An 8,882-nucleotide genomic window follows, 5' to 3' on the forward strand; every position below is an offset into this window, starting at 1 on the left:
TAAGACACCTCAGATTTGATTGTTGTACAATTTTCTGGTATTTGGGATTTTCTGACAAACCTACTTTTGCGAACTAGTCCTAGGTTTTTGGCCCGATTGGAACCAAACCAGTGCAGCAAGATTCTCTGGAGTCTGATTGTACATTTCGATTCATGGTCTCTAAGGGCCACCAAAACATTAAAAGTGGGAGGAACCACTTTTACTTTGACATATTTGTCTATAACTCGTGAACAGAATGAGATATTTTCACCAAATTGGACGTAAGAGCTCATTCTGTGGTCATGTGAAAAAGCACGTGGCGACTGGCCACTTGGTGGCGATATAACATGAATAAAACATAAAAATGGCTATAACCAAATGGCTATGCCAAGCAAGTGTGTTTTGCTAGTTTCAGCCTAATGCAGTGCATAATTTTCACATTGCCACGTTGTTTAAATAGCAAATGCATTTGCGGCCATTTGTGCGCCCATGGTGGTCTGAAAACGAGATGTGTTCGGCATAGACAGTAAAAGAAATGGAAACAGCGACCCCATAGACTTCGGCGGAGACCAGTGAAGTCAATTAGAAGCACTCTCTTCCTGATGGCTGAGAGTACTGCGCAGCCTCAAACTGAGCTTGACGACGTAGATGTGACGTGAGCATCCTATCTGATAGTTGTAAGTCTTCTAGTAGCTGTGCCAAGAGAAATCTGAATCATTCCCTTCCGAATCTTGCAGAGACGGAGAGCGTGAATAGGAGCTGTCCATGAGCTAGGAGCAGGAGCAACTTTTGGTAAGTATTCTTGAATTTATCGGACTTTATGCCTCCACATCCCCCCGATTGCCTACGAACTTCTCCTCCTGTCTATATGGTAATTTCTCTACTGTGCGACAGAGAGTCACGTGGTTATGACGCAATCGTTAGCATATTTTACAAAAACGGCTTCTACGGGGCCATAACGTAAGATACAAGGTAATGGAGACTTTTATACATTGTTGTGTTTCTTTAGAAATAAATGATGGACAAATAGTGTATTTAAACACCTCAGATGCAAAGTTATTCGCTGTCAAAGTGACGCCAAAATGAATGGGAGTCAATGGAATGCTAACAGCAGGTGATGGCTTGTTAGCCAATTGATGCCCCCATAGAAGGTACGCTTTCCGGATGCTGGATTACCCCCTTGGTGTTCGGGTGCATTGTTGGCTCGTTGCTATTTTGAGGCAACTGAAATAGACTGCGCCATTGACCAACAAAAACCTGGTCTAAAGTCAATGTCCCAATATTTTTTGGGGTTATTTAAAGAGCATGTTTTTAATGTGAGCCTATAGGCGGGTCCACAACTCGGGTACACTCTGCTTATTACACACACAGGGATGCGCAGCAGCACACAAACTAGCCAAATATTAAAAATAAAAGGATTACATTGTAAAAGATTAATATTGTGTATATAAAGATATGGTTGAATCCGGCTTGTCCCATAAATGGTCTGCTGGCACGCTTAACCTCGTGCGCGAGCAGATCCGTTTGCGCTCTGGAGACACGTTCAGTCTTTCCGCGTGCAAATTCAGTAATGTAAGCAATCCGCCAAGGCGCGAGCGCAACTGGCTTTTAAAGTGAATGGGAGATGAGACTCTGGTTGGTTTATTTCACGTTACGCACAAAACACACCCATTACTCAATAAGAGAATAGGGACAACCCTTTTAGACCAAGTGATGGGTGCGCCTACCATTTTTCCCGTTGTTAAACTAGCAAAAGTGGATTCGGACATGCCTTAAGTGCACTTGTGCCCTGCACTTTAGACCATGCGCTTAGATTGTTAAAATAGGGCCCATTGTCTGATTGACTTGAAAATTGACATGCAGTATCTTCGTACAAGTTGCCAAGACTGCCTTTGAAGACTAGATAATTAACGTATCTTGAAAATGCAGCCGGCGGAAGGCGCCAATGAAGTTTGAACAGCTATCAGAGAAGGTTAACGGAGGCCGATCGGAACGAAACTCGCTGGGCCTGTTTGACTCACAGTATACCCTGTGATATTTGGCACATGCCCACGACATTCATACCGCATGATAGAACTCGTCATTCTGAGCAACTTTGCCTCTAGGACCGCCACTGTCAATCGAAGTGTTCGTTAAATATTGGAGATTATTTCAAAAAACAACTTTCGCGAACTAGTCCTAGTTTTTTGGCTCAACCTCTATAAAACCTCTGCGGCACATTATTCTCGGGACTCTCTAGGTCAATAATTACCCCCCCAAAAAAATTTACTTTGGCCTTTGGATAACTATAGCTGGGATTTAGAAAATAGGTGTGGCCAAGTCCAGCCAAATGCCTATCATTCCTAAAAGAAAACTTCACGAAAATAGGTGAGAACATGCGACTTATGTATGATTCTGAACAAGCATGCAAGCTTTTATGGAGATCCATAGGTGCGACTATAAATGTTAAAAAGGTGTAAAAATGCTGCATTTCTATGGCAAATCCCATGAAATAGTTTAAAATGGCCCTCTTCCTGCCTGATTTGCTCTGCACGAAACTGTCTGTGCACATGTGTCACATGATTCTAAAAAAGCATGTAAACTTTTGTGGACATCGGGCCATAGGCAAAAAGCTTTGAAAACCATTATGTCTTTACTAAACTGCCTGTAAATGATCTTTTTCATCTATGATCTAAGTGATTACATGCTTGCTAATAATACCTTTTTACGCATGTTCTTAAAGGCCTTAAAACACTTAAACCCCGTTAATTGCTGCTCACAGCTATATTTACCAAGATCACTGATTACCCCCACCTGTGTGTAGGGTAGCTCTTTATGTGTAAGTACTCCCTGTTTTGTTCAGTTCACTGTTGGTCATCGTCATTTTTAAGGTTTATGATTTTATGTTTATGTTCTCCTGAGAGTCCCCTGTGTATTTCTCTTTATGGATTAGAGACTATTTATATTAAATTCTTTCGTCATTCATGTTGGATTTGAACCACATTTGTGACAGAAAAACGCTGACCCTCAAATGATTCAAAATATGGACTGTCTTTTGCAAAACAAATGCACGCTGAATGAGTATGTGGAGGAGATTTTGGAGCAGTACCACGAGGCGCAGTGGGATGATGTGGCCCTTAAGTACTTTTTCTGGAGCGGGATGGACAACATCTTGAGACAGAAGATATTGGAGGAGGGTCACCGACCCCTGATCGATTTCATCGACTACACCTTGTGCCATATCCTCTTTCACCATGGGAGTCATCGAGGAAGACAACATCAACTCTGACTCCCCAGAGCCAGTACCACCTCCAGCAGCCATCTGGCCAATGGCTGACAAGCTTCTGCCTCGCAGCCCCTCGGCTCCGCCCGCATCGTTAGCCGCTTTTCCTCTGTCGGGCTGAATGGTTTTCATTGCGTAACCATTCCATTCTGTGCCGATCCAGGCCAGCTGGTACAGTCACGGTTTAATTTTCCACTGTGGGGCTGATAACAGCTGCTCTTTGAATGTAATACAAAAGCGTCAGTCGTTACCTTGGTAATGCAAGAGTTTACGATATGAGATGTTTACGATAAGCGACCGCGTTATGGAGGATGATCAGATATTTATTTTAATTTTATTATTAATTTGGGGTTTACGTCGCTTAAATAGAGTGCTTAGCCAGCTGAAGAGAAACTGGTAGCTAGGCAACAGACAAGTGACCAATTTTGAGTTGCAACGTCACTTCACGGATTCTAGCAGCACGGTTCACCGAGAAGTCCGTGCCGAGAACGGTTTGTAATATGCCGTGCATCTGTTGACTACATCCAGCTCATCGGCTCCACCTCAGGCCACTTCACCACCAGCATGACTCTGTGAAGCAGATACCTTGGCATCACATTGGGCCTTCAGGCCCATTGCTCCACCACGGCCTGTCAGCCCTTCGGCCTCACCTTGGCTCTGTGCTCCCTCAGCTCCACGGTGATCCGGCATCATTCAGGCTCCACCGGGCTCTCTGCAGGAATGGGCCGCTCTATGAAGTATGAAGCTGGTCTGTAAAGTATCCCTTACGGAACAAAAATATATGGGAATATACTGCAAAATATAATGCGATATATTACATAATATATATGGGAAACTATTGTTTATATTTTTCAATATTCTGCAATATATGCATCGACCATGTATGGCTATATAGTACTAAATATAAAATATTTATAAATGAAGAAAAAAATTGCATTACATGTAATATTAACAAAGGTTTATCCTTTATTGTGTACATATATTGCATATGTTCCCATATATGTTCCCATTTAAATGTGAATGCATAGTTGTAATCCAGAGGCGTAATCCAGTGTACAGGCAAAAGGTCAAAACACAGGTACGCAGTCCAAACAAACCAACAAAGAAACAAACAAAACAGGCAGGGACCAGAGGCAAAAGAGTAATCCAGGGAACAGGGCAAGAAATCCAAATAAACCAAAAGACAAGAAACCAGGGAAAACGCTCGGAATTGCAGTGTAACACTTAAACAAGACTTCGCAGTCTCAGGCTCGGCGGGCATGACGCTCTCAGTCTCAGGCTCGGCGGGCATGACGCTCTCAGTCTCAGGCTCGGCGGGCATGACGCTCTCAGTCTCAGGCTCGGCGGGCATGACGCTCTCAGTCCCACTTGGATGATGCGACGGCAGCCATACTGCGCCAGAACGCCCACCACACACCAGCTTACTGGTGGAGAGGAGACAGAGCGATGAAGCCAATCAGTATATGAGGATGATTAGGAGGCCATGATGGACAGAGGCCAAGGGGCAAATTTGGCCAGGATGCCGGGGTTACACCCCTACTCTTTTTCGAAGGACATCCTGGGATTTTTAATGACCACAGAGAGTCAGGACCTCGGTTTTACGTCTCATCCGAAGGACGGTGCTCTTTTGGCAGTACAGTGTCCCCGTCACTATACTGGGGCATTAGGACCCACACAGACCACAGGGTGAGCACCCCCTGCTGGCCTCACTAACACCTCTTCCAGCAGCAACCTGGTTTTCTCAGGAGGTCTCCCATCCAGGTACTGACCAGGCTCAGCCCTGCTTAGCTTCAGTGGGCAACCGGTCTTGGGCTACAGGGTGATATGGCTGCAGGCTGCTAACATTAGTCCCTCTGTTTATCCCATAGACAGTATATAAACTGGACACAGCGACCCCATTGGATTCAACGGAGACAAGTGAAGTCAATTAGAAGCACTTACTTCCTGATGGTCGAGCGTACTGCGCAGACTCAAACTGAGCTTGACGACGTAGATGTGACGTGAGCAACCCGTCTGTCTTCTAGTAGCTGTGGAAAGAGAAATCTGATACATTCCCTTCCGAATCTTGCAGAGATGGAGAGTGTGAGTAGGAGCTGTCCATGAGCTAGGAGCAGGAGAAACTTTTGCTAGGTATTCTGATTAATTACTTTGTCATTTTGCCTCCACGCCCCCCCGATTGCCCGCGAGCTTCTCCTCCTGTCCATACGGTAATTCTCTACTGTGCGACAGAGTCTCGCGTGGTTATGACGCAATCGTTAGCCTATTTTTACAAAAACAGCATCTACGGGGCCATAACGTAAGATACAAGGTAATGGAGCCTTTTATACATTTTCGTGTTTCTTTAAAAATAAATAATGGACAAATAGAGTCTTTAAACGCCTCAGATGTAAAGTTATTCGCTGTCAAAGTGACGGCAAAATGAATGGGAGTCAATGGGATGCTAACAGCAGGTGATGGTCCGCTAGCCAATGGCGGCGCCCGGGGAAACTTCAAAATAATATGAAACCCTGCCCCCCTGGTTTATCCTTAGGTTTACCGCAGTCCGCCGGATCCAGGCCGTATCCAGATCTGATGAAGGACCTGCGCCTGAACCTGACGACAACGCAGTCCTGAAGTGTCAACTAATCTCTCCCCTGTGAAGGCCTCCTTCCCTTCCCTTTACCTCTGTACAGATAAAACGTTGTTGGGATAATTGCGGTTCACGTGGCTACGCGGCAGCGATAAATAATTATTTATTATAAATTTAGGCCAGACAAGTAGTTTGTTGAGGGTTGGTTTGTAAAGGACTACACGCCTGCGCACATATATATTCAAATATGCATACCTATATTAAACCCGTGATGTGCATGTGCAGGCCGTCTGCGTTTTCGCAGGTTTACGTTTTTGAGGTTTGCGCAGAGATAACCTTTTTTTCAAAAAATTTCCAGGCTTGCACCTTGGAATCTATTTCAGAGTTTGCGTTTTCGAGCCACCAGGGACTGTTTTGTGCGGATGAGCGGGCCGCAGCGCATTGAGTGTTTCTGTTAGAACGGTCGTGTTAGTGGCCCCTAAGTTAATAACTAATGATCTTTGCAACCAAAGTGAATCAATCAATCAAAACTTACTTTAGCCGAACAATAACTTTATTCTAGAGCTGCTGTAAAGCCAAAACAATCTGTTACTATAATTTCCTATTATCACTGTAAAGCTGCTTTGAAACAATCTATATTGTTAAAAGCGCTATATAAATGAAGGTGACTTGACTGGACTTAACATTCACGGAATGAGTTACAACAGATTTCAAGTTCCCACAGCATGATTTGCTTCTGACTGTTAAAGGAGAGCAAATGTTAAAATGAAGTGTTATTTGATGTGTTTTGCGCAATATTAATATAGGGGGAGATCTGTTAGTGTTTAATGTTCTATTATTTTGGAATTTAAAAGGTGTTCTGGTATGTCTGAGTTTTTGGGGTTACCATTGTGCTGAAGAATAGAGCCTGTGGTTCGGTTGACGATTGGCCACACACCTTTAAGACTATGTTTTCTATAGTTAAAAGTAATGGCTGTGCACTCCTCAACACAGTGATAGTCTATTGGCTAAATACCATAGTACATGCAGGTATGCTTGTGCTTTTGTGAACTAGCTTGAAAATAAGAAACATTTATAATGTATATAATTATAAAATATATGAAATATATTACATTATATACTTCTCTACACGTTTATAATGTATGAGTAAATATATCTGCAATATATTACACATGCGGTACCATATCTGATCACATTTACAGTACATCTATATATTATGAAGTGTATTACTGAATATAAAATTACATACATTATGATATATTAGTAAATATATTGTCACATATTTTTCAATATATGAAAAGTGGCAATTCCTTATATATTATTCAATGCATTGTAATATATTAACACAGTATATTATTCTGTATATTTTCAAATGTTATATAATTAAATATATTGATCATTATATTGGGAAATGTATTTTCTTTGTGTAAGGATTAACTGATCATCAATCACAACTCCGAGGTTCCTGGCTGTCCTGGAAGGAGTAATGGATGATGAACCTAGCTGAATGGAGGAGTGTTGGGTTGGTTGAAATCACAAGCAGTTCTGTCTTTGCAAGGTTGAGTTGAAGGTGGTGGTCCTTCATCCAGTCTGAAATGCAAGCAGCTACATTTGGATCATCTAGCTGAAATGAGAGGTAGAGTTGTGTGTCATCAGCAAATCAGTGATAGGAAAAGCAATGCTTCTGAATGGCAGATCATAGTATTGACGTAAACTTTTTGTTGGGGAAGTCAGGCGACCAGAGAGGAATGGTGGCATGTGGGAATTGCATTAGCAAAAAGCAATTTTTTCAATTTTTCATGCAATTCTAAAGGAAAGTGTAAGTCAGATCATGAGTCAGCTGCAAAATTAATATATAGAAAAATATAGAAAAAGAAAAAGAAAGGTCCAAGCGTGAGAAGATTGTTTTAAACAATTTCTAAGTATAATTGGGCGGCCCCTTTGCAACCTGTTGATGTTCAGTTCAAAGGTTCTGGAGGTGTCCTCTAGAAACTGTGCTCACTTGAGAACAGGTGACCATTAATTATACATTAGATCTGTCTATAGAAGGACAATAACAACAACAGTGAGAGATAGTAGCATACTTCAGCCTTGTGTCAAATACACTTTAGAGTCCAGAGTTGGGCCATAATTCATTCAAATAATGAATGAATGGAATAATTTAAATAAATAGGTAGCCTACCTGCAAATGTACTTTGTAAATAGGCCTATCTGTAACCAGATGAGAAATTCATAAATAGCATATTAAATATCTGAAAACTAAATACAGATTCATTATTTTAAGTAGGTTATTTTATTTAAAGACAGATCTGTCAATTGTTTATTTGAAACAAGTTTATTTTAAACTTAGATAAACTCCGGGATAAAGTGTAATTCTTCACCACGACCCACGTCTCCTGCTCTGTTCGAGATCACAGATTCAGAAAAAGTTGTATTTTTCCCATTACTGCAATTTGCTGAAGGGGACTTAAAATGGCACTTCATGACAGAAAGGTTGCCGACCCCTGGTTTATTTCAATAACGGTAGGCTAATGATAAAATGATTCTTTAAAAAGTATAAAAACATCGATTTTACTGGCAAACAGTGTCCTCTTGTGTACATTTGAAGAACATGATAGTTGTGCCTTCACGCAAAATATTTATTAATAATAAATAAATAAATACACATTCTGCACAGAGACAGCATTAAAACAAATTTTCATGCTATCCCCCAAATCAAATCTGAATGTAGCAGTATGGTAATGGCATAATTTATCGTGATGTCCGCTTCTTGAACGAATCGTTGAACCGGTTCTTTTTAGTGAACTGGTCGAAACAGTTCACCGAATCTGAATCGTCGAGTCAACGCTTATCCTCTTGTCAAGTTTCTCACTTTCGCACTTGCCCGACAGTAGAGTAGCCTATAGGTCCAACTCGAACTAAATCAATATCCCAGAGTATATGTTACTCTAACATTACACTGAACTGAGAGATGTTGTGCTTAGAGAACTGATAAGCACGTAGCCTACTGTTGATACTGAGCATGCGTGTTTAGGCTTTGCTCTGTGGACCTTCACAACAAGGAACATAAGT

Source organism: Leuciscus leuciscus, assembly GCF_965113295.1.
Source record: "Leuciscus leuciscus genome assembly, chromosome: 14".
Taxonomy (NCBI): domain Eukaryota; kingdom Metazoa; phylum Chordata; class Actinopteri; order Cypriniformes; family Leuciscidae; genus Leuciscus; species Leuciscus leuciscus.